Source organism: Pteropus vampyrus, unplaced genomic scaffold (assembly GCF_000151845.1).
Source record: "Pteropus vampyrus isolate Shadow unplaced genomic scaffold, Pvam_2.0 Scaffold55, whole genome shotgun sequence".
Taxonomy (NCBI): Eukaryota; Metazoa; Chordata; class Mammalia; order Chiroptera; family Pteropodidae; genus Pteropus; species Pteropus vampyrus.
In genome coordinates, this window is record NW_011888836.1 from 2,624,557 (window position 1) to 2,651,809 (window position 27,253).

The 27,253-nt window shown below is 34.5% G+C and overlaps 1 pseudogene; it reads right to left on the minus strand.

The window, feature by feature from the left end:
- Positions 1–3,812: 3,812 nt before the first annotated feature.
- Positions 3,813–4,836, minus strand: LOC105292303 (annotated as a pseudogene).
- Positions 4,837–27,253: the final 22,417 nt, after the last annotated feature.

The following is a 27,253-nucleotide window of genomic DNA, read 5'->3' on the forward strand; positions in this document are numbered from 1 at the left end:
AGTTAAAATTTATCCTATTAGGTTTTTTTTTATTTCTCTGATTTCTTTTTCCTTTCCAAGATTTGTAGTTAATTATTTTTCATATGTACCTTGTTTCATTTCAGTGGACTTGTACTTCATTATTTATTATTACATACTTTTGAATGTTGTTGCCTTTTTGCCATAACCATACTTATTTTAATGTTTTTGTTAGACTGTTTTAGATATTGGTTTCAAGAAGAGCAAGTTTAATTAATTGTTTGTTTGCTTTTTCGTAGCTCTCTTTGTTAGCATTAGTTTTCTCTGTGTTTGGAATTTGGGTTTACAAATTCATCTTAAGTGGAGAGTTTGTTTTTTCCCTTGTTCTTTTTCTTTGTGCTTCCCTCTTTCTGCCTAGAGGTCTTGTGATTGCCTTCACTCAGGCTTTTAAACCCTAGTTAAGAACAGAGTTTGATAATAATAAAATATTTCTGACAGTACTGGGAATGTAGCTGACCCATTTGCTGAGCCAGAAGGAAGCCTGGTTTCTCCTACTTTTCTGGACTTCCGACATTCTAACAGTTGAAGCCTCAGACCTCATTCAGCAGCATTTTTAAAGACTTCCTTTCAGGAGCAATGGAGAACTACTTTCTAATATCTGGCTTCAAGTAATAAACTTAGTTCTACATACTCACATGGCAAGGAACTCTGTCAGTCTCTCTTATCTTGTAGGAGCAGAGTTATGACTACCACCAGTATCTGATGGTTTGAGTATCCTCATACCTCTTCATCACTGTTTTGGGTTTCTATCCATTTTTTGATCTGCAGGGAGATTTGGCTTGCTTTGGAGACTTGATGCATCTTTCTGGTTTGTTGTTTTTTCTCTTTTTTTAAAAATTATATGTGTTGGGTGTACATTATAATTCAACATCTATATACATTACGAAATGATCATCTCCCAAAGTCTACTTAGCATCTAGCACCATACAATTAATCTACTTCATCCCTTTCACCCACTCCCCAACTCCCTTTCCTTCTTGTAACCATCAATCTATTCTTTGTACCTATGAGTTTGTTTCATTTTGTTTGCTCATTTTTTTTTAAGATTCCACATATGAGTGAAATCGTACAGTATTTGTCTTTCTCTTTCTTATTTACTTCATACTCTTAAGGCTCATCCATATTGTCACAAATGGCAAGATTTCATTTTTATTTTGGTTGAGTAGTACTCCAGTGTGCGTGTGTATGGGGAGGCATTGTGTGTGTGTAACATTTTCTTTATCCATTCATCCATCAATGGACAGTTAGTTTGTTCCCATACCTTGGCTAGTATGAATACTGCTGCAATAAACATGGGGGTGCATATATCTTTTCATATTAGTGTTTTCTTCTTCTTTGAATAAATACCAGGAAGTGGAATAGTTGGATCATATGGTAGTTCTATTCTTAATTTTTTGAAGAATCTCCATACTACTTTTCATAGTGGCTGCACCAATTTACAGTCCTGCCAATAGTGTGCAAGTGTTCCCTGTTCTCCACAACCTCTCTAGTACTTGTTATTTCTTGTCTTTTTGATAATAGCCATTCTAACAGGTGTGAAGTGATATTGCATTGTGGTTTTGATTTGCATTTTTCTAATAATTAGTGATGTTGAGCATTTCTTCATGTGCCTCTTGGCCATCTGTATGTTTTCTTTGGAAAAATGTCTATTCAGATCCTGCCTATTCTTAAAATCTCGTTGCTTGTTTGCTTTTTGTTGAATTGTATCTATTTTGGATGTTAATCCCTTATCTGATACATGATTTACAAATATCTTCTCCCAGTTAGTAGGTAGCATTTTTGTTTTCATGATGGTTTCCTTCATTGTACAGAAGGTTTTAAGTTTGATGTAGTCTCATTTGTTTATTTTTGCTTTTTTCCCCTTGCCTTGGAGTGAGAGCCACAAAAACATTGCTAAAATCAATGTCAAGAAACTTACTGCCTATGTTTTCTTGTTGGAATTTTATGGTTTCAGGTTTATGTTCAAGTTTTTAATCCATTTTGAGTTAATTTTTATGTATGGTGTAAGATAGTGATCTAGTTTCATTCTTTTGCATGTGACTGTCCAGTTTTTTCCAACACCATTTATTGAAGAGATTGATCTGTCCATTGTATATTCTTGGCTTCTTTGTTGTAAATTAATTGTCTGCATACATCTGGAGTTCCAATTTGTTTCATTGGTTTGTGTGTCTGTTTTTTGTGCCAGTTACACACTGTTTTAATTACTATAGCTTTGTATTAGAGTTTAAAGTCAGGGAGCTTAATACCTTCAGGTTTGTTCTTTCTCAAGATTACTTTGGTTATTTAAGATCTTTTGTGGTTCCATGGAAATTCTAGAATTATTTGTTCTAGTTCTGTGAAGTATGCCATTGGAATTTTAAAAGGGATCACATTGAATCTGCAGACTGTTTCGGGTAGTATGGACATTTAATAATATTAATACTTCCAACCCATGAGCATGGAATGCTTTTCCATTTATTTGTGTCTTTTTCAGTTTTTTTCATCAGTGTTTTATAGTTCTCTGTGTACAGGTCTTTCGCCTCCTTGGTTAAATATATTCCTAGGCATTTTATTCTTTTGATGAAAATCAGATTGTTTTCTTAATTTACCTTTCTGATAATTAATTATTAGTATATAGAAACACCACAGATTTCTGTGTACTGATTTTTGTATCCTGCAACTTTACTGAATTCATTTACTAGTTCTAATAGTTTTTTGATGGAGTCTTTAGAGTTTTCTAAATATAATGACATGTCATCTGCAAATAGTGAGTTTTACTTCTTTCTTTCCAATGTGGATGACTTTTATTCCTTCTTGCCCAATTGCTGTGGCTAAGACTTCCAATATCATGTTTAATAAAAGTGGTGAAAGTGGGGATCCTTGCCTTGTTTCTGATCTTAGAGAAAAAGTTTTCAGCTTTTCATTATGGCATATGGTATTAGCTGTGAGTTGGTCATACATAGCATTATTATGTTGAGGTACATCCTGTCTATACCAATTTGCTGAGTATTTTTATCATAAATGAATGTTGAATTTTGTCAAATATTTTTCTGCATCTATTTAGATGAGCATATGATTTTTATCTTTTATTTTGTTAATATCATGTATTGCATTGATTGATTTGTGGATGTCAAAGCATGTTGCATCCTTGGAATACATCCCACTTGATCGTGGTTTGCTAATATTTTGTTGAGGATTTTTGCATTTATGTTCATCAAAGATACTGATCTATAGTTTTTTTTTTTTGTGGTGTCCTTGTCTGGTTTTCGTATCAGGATAATGTTCTCATGAAATGCGTTTAATTTTTTGAAAGAGTTTCAGAAGTATAGGTATTAAATCTTTGAATGTTTGGAAGAATTTACCAGTGAAGCCGTCTGGTCCTGGATTTTGTTTGTTCGAAGGTTTTTGAATACTGATTCAATCTTCTTACTAGTAATTGGTCTATTCGAGTTTTCTATTTCGTCATGATTCAGTCTTCTAAGATTATATGTTTCTAGGAATTTGTCCATTTCTTATAATTGTCCAATTTGTTGGCATATGATTGTTTGTAGTATTCTTTTATGCTCCTTTGTATTTCTGTGGTATTAGTTATAACTTCTCTTTCATTTCTGACTTTATTTATTTGAGCCCTCTCTCTTTTTTTCTTGGTTAGTCTAGCTACAGTTTTGTTTATTTTCTTTATGTTTTCAAAGAACCAGTTGTTAGTTTCATTGATCTTTTCTATTGCCTTTTTTTTTTTTTTGGTTTAGAAAAATAGCAGATTTAATCAAATATTTATAAGATTCAATGTGACCCAGTTTTACAGGAAAAAAGTTTCACACAGTCTCATCTTTGTTTTCATGTTATTTTTTCTTGGCTCCCTGGTCCTAAACTTTGGCTCTTTCATGATCATGTTTGTCAGACTGGTCCTTACTATCGGTGTGATCTCATTTGTGGGAACATTCTTTGCTTCTGCTAGACTTTTCTTTACTGGGGCTATGTTCCATTTTCTTAGTTTTTCAACACTGTCAGTTCTTCCTTGACTCCCACTTCTACTTTATTTATTAGATTTTCTTTTATTCTCACTTTATGTTTACTGATTTCTCTTTGCTCCTGCTTTGCTTCATTTCCCTGCATTTCTACTTCTACTCCTGTTGTGTTTTCTCTCTTCCTTAGAATCTTTTCTGTCATCTCTATACTGCCCATTATCTTTGTCTTTTTTATATTTCTTTTCTTCTACCTCACCCCTAGTTTTTTTGTTCCTTGGACTGTTCTCTTGATTACTCTCTCCTTTTCTCGGCCATTACCTCTTTCCTAATCAAGTCATGATCTCATCTACCTCTTTCATTTTCTTTCTCTCTTTCCCAGTTCCTGTCCCTTTATCTTTTTCCTGTCATGACTTCAACTCTGACTTCCATGCCTTTCCCTACTCCTATGCCTTCACTCTAACCTCTGATCAACACTTAGGGATCTTCACTTTTCTCTCTTTCTTTGGCTTCATGCTGTAGCTGTTGGGTTTTTTTTTGTCTCTTTCTAATTCTTGGTCAAAACTAGAACACCCATGGCCCTCCCGATAATGGCTTCTACTTCTTGATCTTCTTGGGGACCTCTGTGGACTCAGTGATCTCCTTGGAGATCGTGAACATCTGTGTTCAACATGTTTGTCTATTTCCTCAGTGCCTTCATTCTCATCTTTCTTGATTTTTCTAGGCTGAATTTTAATCCATTCATTTTCTTCTGAACTGGAACATAAATTCTTGGAAACAACATAGTAAACCGCTCCAGTTTTGTGAGAAAAGACCGTGGCATTTCTTCAATGCTTATTACACCAGCCTTCACAACTAGCTATCTTGTTGACATAGTTTTTCCTCATCAAGGAAGGATTCAAATTAGTCCTGTATATCTGTGTGTACCTTATACACATAGGTATAAGGTACAAGGGCTCTAATATATGGAGAGTCTGTGTGTGTTATGAGACCCATCACTTACTTGTGTTTTAAGTTCAGAGTAAATAATTTGTATAACAGGCAAAAAACTGTAGAAATAATTCTCCTAGAACTTCTACTTACCTTTCCGCACATCTCTGTTTGGCCTGCTGTTTTCCTGCTTTTTGTCTTTCATGGCTCAACATATGTAACCTTAAAGTAGTTCTCATCTACCACCTTATGGTATGTCTTGAGCTCCTAGAGCAGGACTTCTAAGTAAGGCAACTACAAGATATTGGTCAAGATCATGAAGTAGAGGTTCAGAGTCTTTTTGTTACTCCTCAGCGGCAGCACATTGTCTTGCTCTTTGTTTGTTCTTTTTCTTCTAGTTCCTTTAGTTGTCAAGTTAGATTGTTTATTTGAGATTTTTCTTGAAGTAGACATGTATTGCTATGAACTTACCCCTTAGAATCACTTTTGTTGCATCCCATAGATTTCGATATTGTTATATTTTTCTTTTTATTTGTCTCTAGGTATTTTTTGTCATGTTTTCTTTTTAATCTATTATTTACAAGTGTTTGAAGCAGAGGGGTTATATCACCTTTGGGCTTTGAATTTACTAAGACATTCTAACAGGAGATACCTGACTCTACTTTCTATCCATTATCATAAATACCATCAAAACATTAAAATATATGTCCTATAGTGTGGGTCCCAGGTCTGGCTGTGATCCAGGGTTGCGGCTAGGGATTGGACTCTGGATTTAGAATGTTACGTTAATGTAATAGGGCGCTTGGGCCTAACTTACCTAAGTGTGATTCAGCTTATTGTATCACACACGTGTGGTAGAATGCCACTATTGTTCTCAGACATATAAAGAGCCCATGCAGTCCCCTAGCGCAGAAGCGTGTGCTCCCCGCAATAAAGTTGGCACCTGCTGCTTCACTCTCATGTCAACTCCTTGCGCATTCTTTGGACTGGGCGTCTCACCGCCGAAACCTTCCTTTCTTGATCAGCTCAGTGCTGACATATAGTAAAAGGGAAGAAATATCTTAAAAATCCATAGTGTTGCTTTATTTTCCTTTAAATTCTCAGATTATAATGTGTATTCGTGTCACTGTTGTATAACTCAGTCGTTATGAGCATGGGCTCGTCCACTCACCTACCATCTGCCAGAGACTAATTTACTTGTCTTTAGTATGGGGATAATACATTGTACCTGTCGTATAAAGCTGTTGAAGAGATTACATAGCATAATACATGTGATGAGCCTTCCCCAGTTCCTGCACTTGGTAATTGTAGGTATATTTGGTTCAAGTTATAGCTCAAGTATAATCACTAAGATTTATGCTTTAAAGTTTTTTCTAACAGTGGCGGGAAGAGGTATCTGGTAAATTCATAAGGCAACATTAGAGGTGTTGGAATGTCCTTCCTGTTCCCCAAACAACTTTTTTGAAATCTCATTATTAAAGGAACTTTTATGTGGATTAATACATCTCTCTTTAAATTGGAAGTTCCCATGGCAAAGTTATGTGTTCAGCTGAGAAGTGGAGGTTTTCGCACACTTACCTTCCTATGTGTTAGTTTGGTCAAGTTGATCTTCCTGATTACTGATTGAAGAAAACAAGAAATTTAAGTTTATTTGGGCAGGGTGAACTTATGACACTGCTCAGTGCGGACAGATGGGTCTGCATGGAACATGCTAGTGGGGTTTCTAGCAACTGATGAATGAAACAGCACAGAGGGCCAAGAGCCTCAGAGGCAGGGATAAAAATGCAAGATGTATCATTCAGCTTAGGCTAAATCATACTATGGTAACAAATAATTCAAAAATCTTGGTGAATTATAATAGCAAAGGCTAATTTGGTTATGTTATGTGCCATATCTGGGAAAATTTATAGCTAAAGGAAAACACAGTAGAGCCATGCAATAGCTCTTATGCTTCTGCTTGGAAGTGACACATCTCACTTTCACTCACATTTTATTGGAAGAAGCAAGCCAAGCTTGAACTACAATACAGTCCTTCATAGCTTATAATGTAAAGTAGCTGAAAATTGGATAAGTGTCAGTAGCAGACCCTTTATGGAACCAAGAAGTGTTAAATCCTCTATTGGCTTCTGTAACAACATGTTCTTGCTATATCAAGTGTGTCACCAAAGGTGTCACCATATTTTTGGTTAATGTTGCAAAAGTATGAGGAATCAGGAAACTCAGTAGAGAAGAAATATAATTAATATTTAGTCTTGTCATGGACTGAATTCTGTCTTCTCCAAATATACATATACATATATATATATTGAAGTTCTAACCTTCAGTACCTCAGAGTGTGACTATATGTGGAGATAGAGCCTTTAAAGATATAATTATGTTAAAATGAGGTCATTTGGATGGGCCTTAATTCAATCAGACTGCTGTCTTTGTAAGAAAAGATAAGGATACCGACATACATAGAGGGACAATGATGTGAAGACACAAGGAGAAGATGGTCATCTACAAACCAAGGAGAAGATGGTCATCTACAAACCTGCTGACATCTCGATCTTGGACTTCTAGCCTCCAAAACTCTGAGAAAATCAATTTCTGTTGTGCAGGCCACCCATTCTGTGATGTTTTGCTGTGGCATCTCTAGCAAACTAATACAAAACTTTCATTTACAACATGAGAAATGTCTACGGACCTCATCCCCATGTATAACATGATGAATAACAAATGATCCCAGTCTAGGGATTAATGCTGAGGAATTATCTTGGGGCTTATTAAGGGCAAAGACTGTGATCATTGCCACAAAAAAAATCTGCCTCTTTGTTTCTCAACCCTCAATGTCTTCTTGCTAGCCATTCTATTCAGATAATAATGGCTCAAGGCAAACCCTTTGGGAGTGTTCCTTCTCACTGCTGGTGACAGTGTACTGATTAGTCTAGCTAGCTGTGTTTATCTGCTTTTCTTCCCTCAAATTAGATACACGTACTTGAAGTTGAGATTTGGTTATGAAAAGTTTATTCTCAAATTTTAAACAAGTAATGCATAGATGTTTTGGAGTCTAAACAAGTAATCAAAATATATTATAACTCTATTGGTTCAGTAGCCATATTGCACACTTGTTTCCATTCTGGCATTTTACAAGCTACTGTGAAAACAGCTGCCTGTGGATTTACATGTGTGTTTGTGTGTGTTAGCACAAACTAGGTATTCTTATTCAATAGAGACGATGGGAAAAGAAATGATGAGATTTATCCAATTCTCTCTTCCTGGAGGAAAATGCCAACCATACACATCATTTAAAGTTGTGCTCAGTTGACATTCCCAGTCTCATTTACCAGGAAAGGAATTTTTCTCAGAGCCACCTGAACTGCAGTCTTGCAGGGTCTTGAAGCTTAAAGGAAAGATGTCTCTATTTTGAACACTTAGGGTTAAAAAAATCTAATCTACTCTGAAATTCCTTCTGTATTTTAAAAATTGTGTCTGAATTCTCAATGCAGTCAGAGTGACTGTTTGGTAGACAAAACGTATCCCCAAACCATCAAGGGATTTTCATAAGCAATTGGGATTACTCTGAAATACATTGCAGATTGGTATCAACTATCATATTTGAATTTGTATTCTAATGCCGAGAGCAATTTGTAGCACATTATAAATCATGGCTCCTCCCTCACAATTTCAGAATGCTCCTGTCTGTGACAAGCATTAAGCACACGGTTGCTACAGTAGCAACATCAGAAATTGCCCAGAGATATCACACAAAACTGGATGACAGCAGAAATTTTCATAATCATTTTTATAAGTATAACCCTTTAATATAGCCCAATCTCTTTCAACCTGAGAAAAAAGTGAGATGAGTTTGGATTGAGAATGTTAATTGGGACCTGATATGCTTAGCTTTCTAGCACAGTATTTAAATGTTGCCAAGAAAGCTACAAAAAGTTATTGTATTTTTTTTCCAAAATGAAAGCTTAGATTCCAGAAGTACAAGCCAAATCCACAGAGAAAATCCTAAAATTGCAAATTCTATAGCTATAAATTGATCCTAATAATAGCTTTTATTATTTAGATGTAATAAAAATTCTAATGATCTGCAGAACACTAAAATCTCTAGTTTAGCAGGAGATTGAAGTATTTTTTGGATTGTGCTATATATGAAAGCCATCAGAGACAATAGAGTCTTGATAGATATCCAGTCTAACATTTGCAAAAAGCATTAACAATATATCACACTTCTCTGCCAGCTGCAAACCCATAATATTATTCACAAATTACGTATTTAAGTTTGGGGAGCCGGAGACATTTTTGTAATGCTAATATATTAAGACATCCTCTCCAGAGAGGTTCTATAGAACCTCTGCCTGCATTTTTCATATTCACCTTACTGCTTGACCATGTGATGATTTTGAAATTGTTGCCTGGCTACACTGATCTCTATTTCCTATAGTATTATATGCCAGTGTTTAGAGGGGTTATCTTCAGAATTCTTACTTCCAAAAACTAGACCATAATTTATATAATTTATCTAAGGAAGTTTCTAAAACCATTAAAAATGCTATTAAATTGTAAGTTGATTCAATCTGAGGAAAGAGAAATAGTTACTTTGAATAATGAAATGATAATAAGACCAGAAAACTTAAAATTGAATATCATGCAAATAACATGGGCATGGGGATTATATATACTTTATTCTTACCATTTTGATTAGCAAATGACATAAAAAACTGCAGAATAGAAAAAAAACAAGTAAATTTATAGCAGGTGCTTTTATAGAAACCTAAAACTCTTAAGTATCCCAGAGGAAGTAAAATTAATTTGAGATGAGATCGGAGTCTTTGATATCTCTATTAAGACTAACAAGGAAGAAGCATATGGTGGGTAAATATCAGCAAGGTAGACATATCTGGTTAAATGGTAAAAAAATGAAAGCCTTAATTAAGACACATGAACAATAATAATAATTGCAGCAACAGCAGCAACAGCAATAATAATGGTAATATAATTAAAAGTCAAGGTGAAGGGTAAAAGGGAAGTAAGGGTGGGTAAAGGTCATTAAAGATGATTATGATTTTATCCAAGCAATAATTAATTTCTAAGTGGAACTCAATAGACCTAGTCATGGTAACTGATTGGATTAACACAGTTCCTTTCATTATACTTGGGAATCATTGAACTATAAGGGATTAGATTAGGCTACTAGACACTGAAGAGGAAGCAAGAAAGTAGGGAAATAAGGGCTATCTTGGAAGAAAGAGCAGGGATAAGAAGAAATCATAAAGTCAGCTTTTAAAGTTTCTATTGGACAGAGATGGGACAGAAAATGGTGAACTTCAGATAATGCCAGAAATTCATTTTAACTTCAATCTTTTCTCTGCACTCAACATTTATTGGAGCCTTTGACAAGTGATAGATTTGATAAATTTGACTTACACTTTTCTTTCTTTACCTGTCCATGTGATGAAATTTAAATAAGAAATAGTTATCTATAAAGTTTAAAAATCAATATATCAGCTTTTATTTATTCTCAGAGACAGAATACAGTATGGTTAAAAGTACAGATGACCCTTGAACAATATGAGTTTGAACTGCACAGTTCCAAAAATTTGAATATAAATGGACCTATGCATTTTAAACCTATGTTGTTCAAGGGTCAACTATTTTTGATCTGTGGTTAAAATTGGTAGTTATACTTGGATTTTTGGCTGCATAGGGGTTGGTTCCCTTAACTCCACATGTTATTCAAGGCTCAACTGTATTAGCTTTGGAATCAAAGAGACCTGTGTATTAGCTTAAGTTTAGTTTCTTCATCTATAAAATTAGGTCAATAATACCTTCCTAATACAGGAAATATAATGACTCAATGAGATGGTGCCTATGAGCAGTAAGCACTGGGCCTGACTCATAGTATACATTTAACAATCTTTAAACATTAGAATATTATAACTATTAATATTTTTATCATTATTTATTATAAGTAAAAAAGTGGGATGACAGAATTTATTTTATTTATTTATTTTAACAGAAAAAATTTAATACATTATTCCAAAATTTATTAGGCATCTTTAAACACTCAAATGAAAAAAGATTATTCTCCTATTAAATACGTGATAAATAATAATTTCAAAATAATATCCTCAGAGAGATATAGAGTATATATTCATGTGAATAAGTATTTTACTCTATGTAATTTTTATGTCATAATGAAATTCAGATCAGAATGAATATATAATGAAAAAGTAGTTTTTATGAATAACTTACTTCTGTTGTAGAGAAAGTTGGAAATTGAAGTGTCTAGTATATTTAAGAAGCCCACAGTTTTCTCAACTATATCATCTAACATTTAGTTAATGTAAGAAGGCTTCTACTTGGCAGTAAGAAGAAAATATTACACAAATCGCCATGTTCTGCAGACTTCTAGCCGGCTTGCTTTAGGTTCATTTAACTGGTTACTTTTTAATAATTACCCTGGCTAGATTTCAAACTACAAAAAGATCATTCAACTTTGCTATTCCATGTTGACCTCAACCTTTAAACAAGCAGGATTTTAAAATGAGTATTGGCCCTAAAATAATCTTTCCTTCATGAAACAGCCAAATAAAAAAAACTCCTTCAATGAAATTTAGAGATTAAGAATCTATTTCAGGTAGCAAATAATTAAGATGGCTGCTACCTTTATTTTCCAAACAGACACTGGATAGAATGAATAGTTTGTGTCAAACTTACATTTCTTCTGAGAAAAAAAACAGAAAAAATCGATAACACACACACATACACACAAAATCCATATGTTAAAGACGTGAAAGACATAGAGAAGCAATGAGAAAAGAAAGACTGAAGTTCTGGAGAGAAGAGAACCTCTTAGAGATGAGCTAACAATCTTCATTTTCTTTTTTTTCTGAAGGATTTTGTCAGTTCTGGGCATAGGCTCAAGTTTTTGGTTTGAGGAGTCTCAAACACATGATCTTTCAAAACATTCTGAAGGTATCTGTGAGGTTAACAAATCTAAATTTAAAAATAGAGGAAGGGGTATTTCTCAGAGTCTCTTGATTTGTGTGTGTGTTGGCGGGGGGGAGACTTATCAGCTTTTGATTAAAATCTCTTGCTTTTAAAATACCTTGCTCTAGAAACCAGTTAAATTACACAGCCTTGACTCACCTTAGTCCCTGATTGGATAAAGGGGATCATTCTCCTCCTGAGTCCATTACACCTAGCAAAAGAAATAATTAACTTTCTCTGGTGAAAGATAAAATCTTCTGGAATCATCATGTCTGTCATTTAAACATAAATCATTAGGTATACCAATAAACATGGTCATATAACAAACGCTAAGAGAAATATCAGACTATAGAACAATGATCTAGATACTGTAGTTAAATGACATGGCTTTCAAAAACTCTAATTATTATGCTCAAGAAAATATGATAAAACAAAGTAAAATAAAATAATATAGATTAAAAAATGGAAAAATTCCACTAGAAAACTGGGATCTAGAAAAAGGAAAAGAAAATTTAAGGAAAAAAAATTTAATATGTGAAATTAAGAGAGTATATCTCAAAATAAAGCATATATAGAAGAATGAAAATAGTGTCAAAAATGGAGTATATATGTGGAACACAATGAAAATATCTAATATACATACAATTAGATTTCAAATGAAGAGAAGAGAAAAGAAAAAACATAAATCAGATGGATCAAATAAAAAACAAATACTAAGATGTTATGTATAAAACCTTTTATATAATTAATTACATTACATGTAAATGGGCTAATATTATCAGTAAAATACTAACATGGTGAGACTAAAAATCTCAGTATATGTTGATTACAAGGGATACACCCTAATTGTAAGGGCTTAAAGTAAAAGAAATACAAAAAAATACTAATCAAAAGAAAGCTGATTTAGCCAAACTAATATCAGGCAAAATAGTCTTTAAGGTAAGTATTATTACTAGAATTTGAGAGACATTTCATAACTATAAATGAGTCAGCCCAACAGAAGCTATTGCAAGCCAAAATCTGCATATGCCCAAAATACAGTGTAAAAATAAAGCAAACATTGATAGAACTAAAAAGAGACATAGAACTAAGTAGTATTATTAAGAATATCTGTATAACTTGACCTAACTGACATGCACAGAACACTGAATCCAAAAGCATCCAAATTTATATTCTTTTCAAGTGCATGGTAAACTTTTACCAAAATTAATGATGTGTTTAGTCAAAGTAAGCCCCCACAAAATGTCAAAAGATTGAAATTAATAAGAGCATGCTCTCCGTCTACAGTATAAATAAGATAGAAATGGATAACAAAAGGTAACTAGAAAATGCCGAACTGCTTGATAGGATGACTGATATCCTCATAAATAACCAATAGGTGAAGAAGAAACTTTAATAGGAAATAGAAAATGTTTTGAGCTCAATGATAATGATATAGTATATGAAAATTTGGGGCATGCAGCTAAAGCAATGCTCAGAAGGAAATATGGAGACTTTAATGCACAGATAGAAAATAATAAAAGATGAAAATCAATGATTTAAGCTTCCCTCTTGAGACACTAGAAAATAGAAACAGCCAAATCTGAAAAGAAGGAGAGGATCAAGATGATGGAGTAGGTAAACACTGTGCTTGTCTCCTCTTAAGACCACAATTACAACTACACTATAGAACAACCACCCTTGAGAATCACCTGAAGGAAACTAGTAGGAGTGGTGGAGACATTGAATACACTAGTCCCACACCTATGTCTGGCAGTTAAAAACTGGGAGAGATATTGCAGCTGCAGAGGTCCCTGAGAGGAGTGAGGAGTCCCAGGGCCACACCAGGGTTCCAGGGCTGGGAAGAGGAGTCCCAGAACTTCTGGCTATGAAATCCACCAGAGATTGTGGCTGAGTGAGACAGAGGGCGGCAGGATTCCTAGGTATTCCTCTTAAAGGGCCTGCGCAGGGACTCACTTCACTGACAGACTCACCTGTTCTGCGTTCCGGGGCTGCAGCAGCAGTTTGAAAGGCACCAGGGACATATGGGAAGAAACTGAGTTGTCTGACATTGAGGAGAGTGCTGGAAGGGCAGCTTTCTCCTACACAAAAGTGCTGGTAAAAACCATTGTTCCTTTGTTCTATCCTGGCATGCAGACCCACACCAGCCACTGTGTCTGAGTCTCCGTCAAACTGGAGAATACTGGTTGCCCCTGATACCCTGCCCCATCCAACTTTTGGGCCCACTCAAGCTGCATCTAGCCATTTTTCAAGACAAATGATTTTTGCTACAGTCTTTCCTAAAATCTCTCAAAGGTTCACAAAACCCAAACAAGTAGCATCTGGCCTCAGCACACCCTGTACCTCTTGCTGAGCATCCCCAAGCTTGGCACTAGTGGAAGTCAGCCTAGGTTCCTGGCTTGGCCTCTTGAGGCATCTCCAAACCCGGCATGGTTGGTGGCCATCTGTGGATCGCTTGATGGCTCATGCAAGGTAGTCCTGGGCAGAGAACAGGCTACAGCTGAACTTGGCTTATGGTGTGGCCCCTCCCAGGAGGCATTGACTTTGACATAGCTGGTGGCTGGGCTTCAGACTGAGTTGAGCCTGAGAACCACAGAGGGCTGCATTTAAGGATGACATGCCCAGAGGGCAGACTAGGTAGGCACCAGAGCCTTGCTAAAGTGAATCCTGCTCTGTAGGGTCAGCCCCTGCACAACAGCTCCTCCACTTTAGTCACTGGCTAGTATTCACAACCAACCAACCTATGGGTCAGTCCTTCCCATAGACATGCAAATAGCAACAAGGCTCTCCTATAACAGGCGGGCACACACAACTCATATAACATATATACCTGGAGCACCTAGCTCAGGTGTCCAGGGAGACAGTGCCAGTGGGCACCACAGGAGACCTACTACAAAAGCCACTCTACTAAGATTGGGAGACATAGCAGCCCTACTTAACATTTAGAAACAAACACAGAGACAGCCAAAATGAGGAGGCAAAGAAACGTGCCCCAAATGAAAGAATGGAATAAAGCTCCAGAAAAAGAACTAAACAAAATGGAGACAAGCAATCTATCAGATGAAGAGTTCAAAACACTGGTTATAAGGATGCTCAGAACTTAGGAGAAGAGTAGATGAACTCAGAACTTCAACAACGAGCTAGAAAACATAAAAATGAAGCTAGAAAACATAAAAAAAGATCAGTCAGAAATGAAGAATACAGTAACTGAAATGAAGAATACATTAGAGGGAATCGACAGTAGATTAGACAATGCAGAAGACTGAATCAGCAATTTACAAGACAAAGTAGCAGAAAACACCTGATCAGAACAGCAACAAGAAAAAAGAATCCAAAAAATGAGGCTAGTTTAGGGGGCCTCTGGGACAACATCAAGCATCACAACATTCATATTATAAGGGTAGCAGAAGGAGAATAGAGAGAATAAGGAATTGAAAACCTATCTGAAGAAATAATGATAGAAAACTTTTCTAACCTGGCAAAGGAAATAAGCACACAAGCCCAGGAAGAACAGAGAGTCCCAAACAAGATGAACCCAAAGAGGCACACACCAAGACACATCATAATTAAAATGCCAAAGGTTAAAGACAAGGAAAGAATCTTAAAAGTAGCAAGAGAAAAGCAATTAGTTACCTACAATTAGTTACTTATGGGAGCTCCCATAAGACTGTCAGCTGATTTCTCAACAGGAACTTTGTGAGCCAGAAGGGATTGGCACAAAATATTCAAAATGGTGAAAAGCAAGGACCTACAGCCAAGATGAGTACTCAGCAAAGCTATCATTTAGAATCAAAAGGCAGTTAATGACCTTCCAGAAAAGAAAAATCTAAAGGAGTTCATCAACACCAAACCAGTATTAGAAGAAATGTGAGAAGGACTCCTTTAAGATGAAGAAAACAAAAAGATAAAAAATATGAATAATAAAATGTCAATAACTATATATCTATCACCAATTACTTTCAATATAAATGGATTAAATGCTTCAATCAAAAGATAGTGTAGCTGAATGGATAAGAAAATAAGACCTTTACATATGCTGTCTATAAGAGATTCACTTCAGATAGAAAGACACACATGGACTGAAAGTAAAGGGATGGAAAAAGATATTTCAAAAAATGGAAACAACCAAACAAACAAAGAAATAAGGTGGCAATATTTATACCAGACAAAATAGATCTTAAAACAAAGGCTATAACAAGAGACAAAGAAGAACCCAGTAATCTCACGTCTGGGTATTTATCCAAAAAAACCCAAAACACTACTTCAAAGGGATATGTGAATCTATATGTTCACTGCAGCATTTCTTATACTAGCCAAGATATGGAGGCAACCTGGGTGTCCATCAGTGGATGAAAGGATAAAGAAGAGGTGATTTTATATATATATATATTACTCAGCCATAAAAAAAAGAATGAAATCTTGCCATCTGCAATGACATGGATGGATATAGAAGGTATTGTGCTGAGTGGAATAAGACAGACAGAGAAAGGCAAATGCCATATGATTTCACTTATGTGTGGAATCTAAAAAACAAAATAAACAAACAAATGAAAGAGAAATAAACTTATAAATACAGAGAACATTTTGATGGTTGCCAGATGTGGGGAGGGGTTGGGGAAATGGTTGAAAAAGGGGAAGGGATTAAGAAGTACAAATGAGTAGTTACAAAATCGTCATGGGGATGTAAAGTATAGCATAAAGAATTTAGTCAATAATATTGTAATAACTATATATGTGTCATATGGGTATTATATTTATCAGGGTGATCACTTCATAAGTTATATAAACGTCTAATTACTATGTCGTACGCCTGAAACTAATATAATATTTCATGCCAACTGTAATTGAGAAATAAAAATAATTCTTATAGAAAATACAAATAAATAAAAAAGAGAAAAGAAACAATAAAGATGAGAGCAAAAATCAATGAAATAGAAAATAAAGGTATAATAAATAAACTAAACCAAAATTTAGTTTCTTGAAAACATTAATAAAATTGATAAGCCCTTAGAAATACCAACAAAGGAAAAAAAATTGAGACAACACAAATTACTAACATCAAGAATGAAATTGGAGACATTTCTGCCAGGCCAATTTACATTAAGAAGGAAATAAGAAGATATTATAAAGAACTTCATGCTAATACATATGAAAATTTAGGAAAAAACCCAATTCTTCAAAACACACCAAAATTGACAGATAAAATGAAACATTTGAATATACCTACCTATATTGGTTCAAGAAATTGATTCTTTTAATAAGCACCTTACCACAAAAAAACTGAGATCTCTTCATAAGTACACTTTTACAAATATAGAAGAAAGAAATAGCATGAATCTTTTACAAACTCTTCCAGAGAATATATAAAAAAATGCTTCTTAACTTTTTATAAGGCAGTATAATCCTGATCCCTGAACTGACACAATCTTTAAAAGAAAGAAAATTATAAACCTATGTCTTTCATTTGTTTAGATATAGAAATCTTAATACAATTTTAGCTAATTGAATTCAACAATGTGACAGTAGGATAGTACATGACAACTTTATTCCAGGAATGAAAGGGCTTTTTAAATTAAGCAAAACAAAAACAAAAACAAAACTTAATTAATCATATAAATAGATGCAAGAATAGTATATGATAAAATTCAAATAAATTTATTATTTATAACAAAACTCTTAACAAATAGAAATGGAAAGAAACTTTCTAAAGTTAATAAAGACTATCTACAAAAGAAAAAAATCCCTATACCAAACGTCATATTTATGCAATACAAGAAGATTTTCTGAGAGTGAAAATGAGACATGGAAGTCTACTATTCAACACCGATGGAAATAAAAACAAACACATATGTACAAGTTGTGTGTATTGGAAAGGAAGAAAGAAATATCTACATTATTGATAGAAAACATGATTTTTAAAAATTTAAATGAATCTAGAGACAAACCATTATATTTAATAAATGTATTTAGCAAGATTTCAGGATACAAGAAAATGAAAAATAAGTGAATTCAGCACAATATCTGAATAAGAGATAATTTGCTAACATGGATCTCTATTTCTATATAACAGCAACAAATAATTAGAAATTGACATTTTAAAAAAATTCCCATTTTATCATAGCAACAGAAAATATCAAATGTCTGAGAATAAATTTAAGGTAAGATGTAAAAATTTAAATTTACATTTTAAATTGAAAAACCACAATATATTACTGGGAGAAATTAAAGATCTAAAAAATAAAGCATTATACCATGGTCATGGATTAGAAGATTCAATATCGTCAAGATGTCAACTCCCAAACTGAACCATACATTCAATGTAATTAAAGTTAAAATCCTAGCACTATTAATGGGAATTCACAAGCGGATTCTAAAATTTTTATGTAAATGCAAAGGCCTAAAACAGGCAAAACAATCTTGAAGGACAAAGATGGAGGTCTTACTCTACAAGATTGAAGACTTATTTTAAAGTTATAGTGAGTAAGAGAGTGTGATATTAATGCAAGGATAGATAAGAGAACAATGGAACAGAATAGAACATTCAGGAATAGAGTAGAACATTCAGAAACAGACCCAAATATAAAGTCAGTTTTATGAAAAAAGTGATGCTACAGTTCAGTGAGAAATGCATTTTAAAATAAATGATGCTGATTAATTGTGACAATCATATAAAAATATCTTGGTCACTATCTCACACCATATCAAAAAATAATCAATTACAGATTGATTTAAATTCAAATTTAAATGTAGAACAATAAAACTTTAAAAATAACACAAAACAGAACATCAACATGAACTCACAATAGGTAAAGATTTCTTAAACAAGACTTAAATGCTTTCAATAAAAAAGTTTTTGATGAATTGGACTATATTAAAACAAAGAACTCCTATTTACCAAAAGACACCATTAAGAGAGTAAGAAGGAAAGCCAAGCACAGAGTGGAGGATATTTTTCAGTACTTATGAATATAAACATGTATATCTACAAAAGCCTCTCTTTATCTTGGGGAGATACGTTCCAAGACCTCTGTGGATGCCTGAAACCATAGATAGTACTGAATCCCATTTATACCATTTTTTTCCTATACGTATCTGTGATAAAGTTTAATTTTTAAATTAGGCACAATAAGCGATTAGCAAGATTTACTAACAACAAAATAGGGCAATTGTAACAATATACTGTAATAAGTTATGTTAATGGCTTTGAAGACATTAGTAATTAAATAGGGGTTACCCAAACACAAGTACTGTGGTAATACTGCCAACAGTTCATCTGATAACAGACGGCTACTAAGTGACTAAGAGGCAAGCAATGTATACAACGTGGATATACTGAATTAAAGGGATGATTCATGTTCCAGGTGGGACAGAGCGGGATGGCATGGGATTTTATCACATTACTTAGAACGGGATGCAATTTAAAACTTATGAATTGTTTACTTCTGTAATTTTTCATTTATTATTTTTGGACCTTAGTTGACTGCAGGTAACTGAAACAACAAAGTGAAACTGCGGATGAGGGAAGAGGGACTACTATCTGTTACATCTAATCTGTTTATTGACTTAATAAAAAGTGTTTTGCCACAGTGAGATAACACCTCACATCTGTTAGAATGGCTATCATTAACAGGTCAAGTACTAATAAGTGTTGGAGAGAGTGTGAGGAAAAAGGAACCCACATACACTGCTGGTGGAATGTAAATTGGTACAGCCACTATTGAAAACAATATGGAGATTCCTCAAAAAATTAAAAATAGAATTGCCATATGACCCAGCAATTCCTCTTCTGGGTATCTACACCCCAAATTTGAAAACATTAATCTGTAAAGATATATGCACACTGATGTTCATTGCAGCATTATTCATGGTGGCCAAGACGTGAAAACAACCAAAGTTTGATAGATTGGATAAAGAAGAGGTGGTACATATATACAATGGAATATTACTTAACCATAAGAAAAGATGAAATACTGCTATGTGTGACATCATGGATGGATTTTGAGATTAACATGCTAAACAAAACAAGTCAGACAGAAAAATTTGAAAACTATATGATTTCACTCATATGTAGGATATAAGACTGAAAGTAACAAACGAACAAGACAAACAGAGTTTCCTGGACACAGACAACACTTTAATGGTTATCAGAGGGAAAGGCAGAGAGGGAGAAGGTACATAAGGGTAAAGGGGGTCAAATATATGGTGATGAAAGGAAATTTAACTTTAGGTGGTGAACATACAATGTAGTATACATATGACATATTATTGAATTGTACACTTGAAACCTATATAATTTTACTAACCAATGTCACCTTGACAAATTTAATTTAAAAAAGCTACTTTTATTTTTTATTTTATTTTTTACTTTTACTGTCGCTTTGTAGTATAATTTGTAGTATAATTTGAAGTCAGGTAGAGTGATGCCTCTAGCCTCATTCTTTTTTCTCAAGATGGCTTTGGCAATTCGAGGTCTTTTGTGCTTCTCTACAAATCTGATGATGTTTTTGTTCTATTTCTTTAAAAAATGCCGATGAGATTTTGATGGGGATTGCATTAAATCTGTATAATGCTTTAGGTGATATGGTCCTTTTAACTATGTTGATTCTTCCAATCCAAGAACACGGAATATCTTTCCATTTCTTTGTATCTTCTTCAACTTCTTTGAATAGGGTCTTGTAGTTTTCATTATATAGGTCCTTCACTGTTTCGTTAAATTTATTCCTAGGTATGTTATTCTTTTTGTTGCAATTGCAAAAGAAATTATTTTTTCCCCTTCTTTTTCTGACACTTTGTTATTAGGGTATAGGAATGCTGTGGATTTTTGAACATTGATTTTGTACCCAGAAACTTTACTGTATTTGCTTATTGCTTGTAGGAGTGTTCCTGTGGAGTCTTTAGGGTTTTCTCTATATAGAATCATCTCAACTAACACTTTCATATAAAACTTGTGTTTTAAGTTTTACTTCAGATCACAGATGAACCTTGAAAATTATTGAAAGCCATAACATTTAGTGCCAAGACATATTTTTTTAACTTTTCATTGATATAAAAGAATTCTTTAATATGGAAAGAATCAAAATCCATAAAATTACTCCTGTTCAATGGAAAGGTAAGCATTTACAAATTTTGTCTAAACTAAGAAATAAAGACAATATTTGGATATTATTAAATTGTGTCATATTTGATGCAGAAATAATCAAAATATAATAATTTATTTGTTGATGATTATTTTAATAAGAAAGAAAATGTGATTTCGTATCATAATAAAATTACATAGCATCTTCATTTCTAGTAACTAAAAAATTTCTGTAGTTTTTATAGTTTCTGCTTTTTTTTGTATAGTTTTTTGCTGAGAAAGAAGGAAGATGAAGGGACAGAGACATTATTAAAATGGCCAAGACATCTGTAACTGAGACTGCCATTTCCCAAGTCAATCTCCATTTCTCCCTTTTTTCCTAAATACAAAACCCTGAGTTTATTCTGAGCAGCAAGATTCTAGGGTTAAAAAAAGAAAAATTACCAGCCTCCTTTGCAGCTAGATGTGGTCCTAGATTGAGTTCTGGGCAATAAGGTGACAACAAAAGTCATTAGATGCATTTTCCAGGGATAATCTTTAAAGGGATAACAGACAGCTATAATATCCCTGTTGCCCTTTGCCTTTCCCCCTTTCTCTCTATCTGGAATGTGGACATGACGAGGGAATCTTCAGCAATCAATTTGTGACTTTGAGGACGAAAATCATAGCTAAGCATAGCAGAATTGTAAATTAGAAGGAGCCTGGGTCCCGGGTAACTTCATGGAACCACCTTATGGGTCGTGGACTCTCTTCAGGACTAACTATCTCAAAAGTTTCTTTCTGTGGGAGAAAATAAACCCTTCATCTCTTTAAGCCATTATGATCATGTTGCTGACGCTAGCTGTCAAATGAAATTTCTAAATACTATAAAACATCCTGCCTCAAGTGAAAGATTCTAGATCCACATTACTTTAGAAGTTTGTGGGAATATGAAAAGCCTTTGAGATGTTTTACTGACAACATTTTCCAAATTAAATTTTAAAATCTCATACTGAGAAATGACCAGCTACCCTTAGAAACTCTGCATGGTGTCATGGCCTCACAAGAATGTTCTTCACCTTCAACATAACAGTCATTCAAACCAAACAACTCTTCTCCAAGCACAAAAATAGAGATTCTTTTTAGCTTTAAACAACTTTGACTCCAAGTATATGTGGCCCCATGAGAGAGATGAGATTGGCCTGTACAGATTTCGTTACTTTTGTTTTTATCATTACAAGTGTCTGTTCATAGGTCAGTTTCTCCCTAAAGACTGTAAGTTGTTTTGAGCAATGAGACAGCCATATTAGTTATTGTGTTCTGAAGTAATAAGCTCCTCATAGATGGACATTGAGTGAATGAGTGATTGAATGAATGAATTCCTAGGATCTGAAGTTCTCAGGGACAGACTCTTCATGTGCTTAAACTCTCATATGTGGACTTGTGAGAGTGAGAGCCTTTAATAGGCATCAAGCATGTTCAGAAGCCAAGAAGAGCCAGCTCATTTTTCCATCAGCTAGAAAAAGAAGGGGTGAATAAAATGAAGATAAGAAAAGAGAGTAATCTCTTTCCTTTAACATTCAGGGAAGAGACAGTCTATGTGAAAGAAAGATTGTACTAACTGCACCACTGGTTAACCTTTAACATTATGATGACAGAAATTTTGTCTCCTTTTTTTGATTGAGGAAAACAATTCACATTTAGATCCACAGAAAAGAGGCTTGCAGGATGAGTAGAAAGTAACAAAGAGGAGGGAAATATTGCCATCAGAAGGAAAAACATGGAGCACAGGGGGATTCTTTGCTACTACATGCTATGCCTATGTCCAAGCACAAAATTCTGCAGATTAGCAAGAATAACTCTAAACCCAGCTCCTAAAATTGTTATGCTTTTGAAACACTCTAGTCAAAGAAAGTTTTTAATTAAAATCAAATATGCAAAAAAAAAAACAAAAGAAGAATTTCTCTGGTTGAAGAGGTGGGTGAGACACAAGGACTACCTGCTCCCCATCCTCCACCTACCGCATCTCCATGGTGCCTTTGGTGGAGAGAGCACAGTTTGAAACCCACTCTGGACTATCTGCTTACTCTGCCTATAAATAAACCCATAGGCTATGGAAAAATGCATTTCTTCACTTGTTTTCAAGCAGCAGAATAGCAGATTAGCCTCAAACAAGAAACAAAACTTCAACCGAAGCCTGGAGTCTAAAATGCATCCCCTTCCTCTGACATGTTTTTGACCCACCTACTGTTTCTTAAAATGAAGCAAGAGATTAAATGATTCTTTTAACATTTGGCTAACTGTATTCCCTTCATTTGACAGTGTACTTTAGTTGAAAAGAAGTGATTTGTTAAATGGATTATGCAAAGTTTTAGCATTACTGCCTAATATCTTTCCTCACATATGCCTTTTGTTAACTTCCCAAAACAGCCTTTGATTATCAGAAAGACAAGGAGAGTGTCCATTTAGCTACCTTGGTCCATTCTCCTTGATTGAACAACCTATTTGATGTTTTGCATTCTTTTAGTTTCTCAGGTATAAATGTGATTTAATGCCATCCTATCTGGACACCAGATGTTTTATTTGAAAATAGTTACTAGGATATAAGTGGAATGAAAACTAATCAGGTTTTTATAAATTCAAATAAGGTGGCTATTTCCTTGAGAAAAATCTTTGCTGATTGAGCAAGTAAAGTAAGATTTCATCAGATGAAACTTGGTCATCACAAGAAGAAGCACTGTGTAATCTTTGCACATAGTTTTAGATACTCTATAAATATTAAAAGGTTAACAATAAAACCACCATGGCCATGACCTGCAACACCTTTGTATTCTCTTGGTTTCTCATGAACACTAACTGTCTAACCTGTCTACTGGCATAATGTTTGTAAGGAAAAGTCTGTAAACTAACAGTCTAAGTCTATAGTTAGAAGGAGAAGGAACTGTAGTTCTCGTCAAGCAAGTTTAAAAGGTCAAGTATTTATTTCTAGATGCAAATAATAAATGTGGTCACTTCTGTGCTCAGTTATTTGGAAGGGATAACTTAGGCTCGGGAAGTTGGTTTTAGAGAAAAGTTCAATTACAAGCACAGACACCATGTATTCTTCAAGTTTACTTATTTTATGAGGAAATCTATGAAAGTGGCCAAGGGGTACGAACTTCCACTTATAAGATGAAGAAGTTATATTGCAGTTATAAGATGAATAATGTATGCATATTTGAAAGTTGCTAAGAGAGTAGATCTTAAAAGTTCTCACCACATACAAAAATATTGTAACTATGTGAGGTAATATATGTGTTAACCAACCTTATTATGGTATCATTTTATAATATATGCATACGTTGAATCATTACCATGTATATCTTAAACTTACATAATATGTCAATTTTACCTCAATAATGCTGGGAAGAGAGGAATTCATTTACTGTATTTGTTTGATAGGGCCACCAAAACAAAGAACCACAGATTGGGTGGCTTAAACAATAGAAATTTATCTTCTCACAATTCTGAAGGCCAGATATCTGAAATTGATATGTCAGCAGAGTTAGTTTCTTCTGAGGCCAGTCTTTTTATTTTGTACATGGCCATCTTCTCTCTGTGTCTTCACACGGTCTTCGTTTTGTGTGTATCTGTATTCTAATCTCTTCTCAAAAGAACACCAGTCATATTGCATCAGGGCCAGTCCATATGACCTCATTTTAACTTTATTATATCTTTAAAGGCCCTATCTCCAAATATAGTCACATTCTGAGGTATTGGGGATTAACACATCAACATATACCTTTCAGAGGGACACAATTTGGGCCATAACACTTATAACTAGAAAGAGCCTTCTGTTCACTTATTACAAATCCTTCATTTTATAGTTGAGCAAATTGGATCTAGAGAGAAAAATGACATGCTCAAGAAGAGATTTGCCACAGGGACAGGATGAAATAGAGCTAGAACTGGCACCATAACAGTCTCTCGACTTCTAGTCCATTGTTCTTTTTCTGAAAATTTAGAGAGAAAAAATTCTTCCATGAAAACCTTGCTTTATATCCAGTGGAGGTATAGTGCAAAAAGCATTCCAGTAATCAGTAATCCTTGATCATTGTTGATCTATGGATTGGGCACAGTAAAGTTCACATTGGAGCTGTATACTTCGTCTCAGTCTCAGATGTAATTGCACTGACTTCTGGTCTTGATTTATGAGCAGCACTATGTGACTTCACTTACCTATCAAGACAGGTATGCTTTCTCGGTGACTTCAAGACAATCCACTGAGAGTGGGGAGAAAATATTAGAATTTCTATATTACCTTCTGTATCTTATAGTAAGAAACAAATTAGTTTAGATACATTAAATGTATGGATCGACACTAGTCAAGTGTCATGTGACACGAAGGGAAGTATGGACATTTCCCAGAGAGCTGCTTTGAAGTGTTGCCATGACTTACAGTTTAGATCATGTTCCTAGTTTAATGAATTTATGGTTTATATCATCTAGCTTGAACTAAATTACCCCTCACAAAATGGACAAATGGCTTTAAAGGATTCTTTCAAAGAAACTGCAGATTGAAAATAGCATAAATAATACAAGCACAAGTAAATAAAAAAATGGCTGAGCCGAATACTTTTATTCTAGTCTAAACTCGCCATTTGACACAATGTGAGGTAAAAGCAATGATGACCTAATTATATTTGGCATATTGAATCATATTTCCCTCATGCTCTTTTCTTTTTAAAAGGGAAAAAAAATCCCACAGGATTTTATATGATTGATAATAAAAAAAACCCTTATTTTAAAAATATTGCTTATTTTATCTTTATTTCATTCCTTATACATTTAATTGTGGTCACGTATTCATCATGTACAGAACATGTACATAGAATGCTATGTGCTATAATATACCAAACATATATTTACAATGTTCATAATGAGTACATGTATAAACAAACACATGTTGTAAATTCTTGCTTAAACTATTTTTTGCTGATGTATAATCTAAAATATTTGGTACCCATTGGCCATTCACAGCATTTGGAAAAGAGAAGTGCTTTCTCACAAGCAGCTGCCCTGCCTTTCTTCCAGAGCTTTCTCGTACACTGTTGTGGGTCGGCATTTAAAGGCATTGCTTTTGCTTTTGTTTTGTTTTTAGCTTTTTATTGAAGTTTAACATACATACAGTAGTTGCATAAGTCACAATGACTTTTCTCACGTCTCCAATACTCCGTCAAGGAAGAGAACAATTTCAGGAGCTCTTCTTATGCGACGTTCCAGTCACTCGCCCAACCAAGGGTAATAACTATTGTGTGTTCAAATCATAATTTAGTCCTGCCTGTTTTTTTAACTTTATATAAATGAAATCATGCTCTTTTTATTATTGATTTGTAAAAGTTCTTTATACATTCCTGCATGCAAGCTTTTTGAAAATACCATAGTCCGCTAGCCCACTCCTTTTTTCACATTTTGATTGCTCTTGTCCCCTCTCTGCAGTCTTTTATTCTCCTTTGTCCTTTTTCTCTCTATTGTTAGTAGAACCTCTGTAGCTTGCCAGTCTCTACCCAAATCTGCACAGGACAGAACTCAAGGTTTTCACTGTCTCCAAAACTTTGCTTTATAGATCAACTAACCACAGTATAAAGGCTTTTTTAATGCCTTCATCAAAAAACTTTTTTAAAATTATGTTTTTATAAATATTCTCATAATTATTTAAGCTATATATTTCAGATAACTAATAAGCCAATTAAAATAGGACTAACTTTTTAAAATTATTTATTTTGGTATTTGATTCTGGGAAACATAGTGGAGTGAAAGACACCCTCAGATCTCTCTTCTTGAAACAACAATAAGCTGAACATCTAAAACTGAACAAAAAAACAACAAAACATCTGAGCATGGGATCTGCACATAAGAACTATCATAGGTCAGAACCCCGGGTGTCAGATGGTAGACTGGGAGAAATAAAGAAGCTGCCTTTTGATGCCTCCAGAGCTCCCTGCAGGAGGAAGGGGAAAGGAGAAGGTGTGGCAACTTTCCTGAACAGCCCTGCCCAGAAGTTCTATGAGTTCCATGTAGCCAGCGGCAGGGCCCAACATCAGGGCAGAAAGCAGAGAACCGGACAGCAGAGAAACAACAATTGATTTTTACTGGCCATGGTTGCAAAACCGAGGCTGAGCCACAGCCCCCAACCCCTAAATCAGAGGGCCCTTCACCTCATACCCTCTGAGACTGAACACCACGGAGCCCCAGGAGAATCTGAGCAAATGCTACTGAAACTGTCGCTAACACTGACAGGGACTGAAACTGAGGGTAGTGAGCATGATTAAATATCTATCAG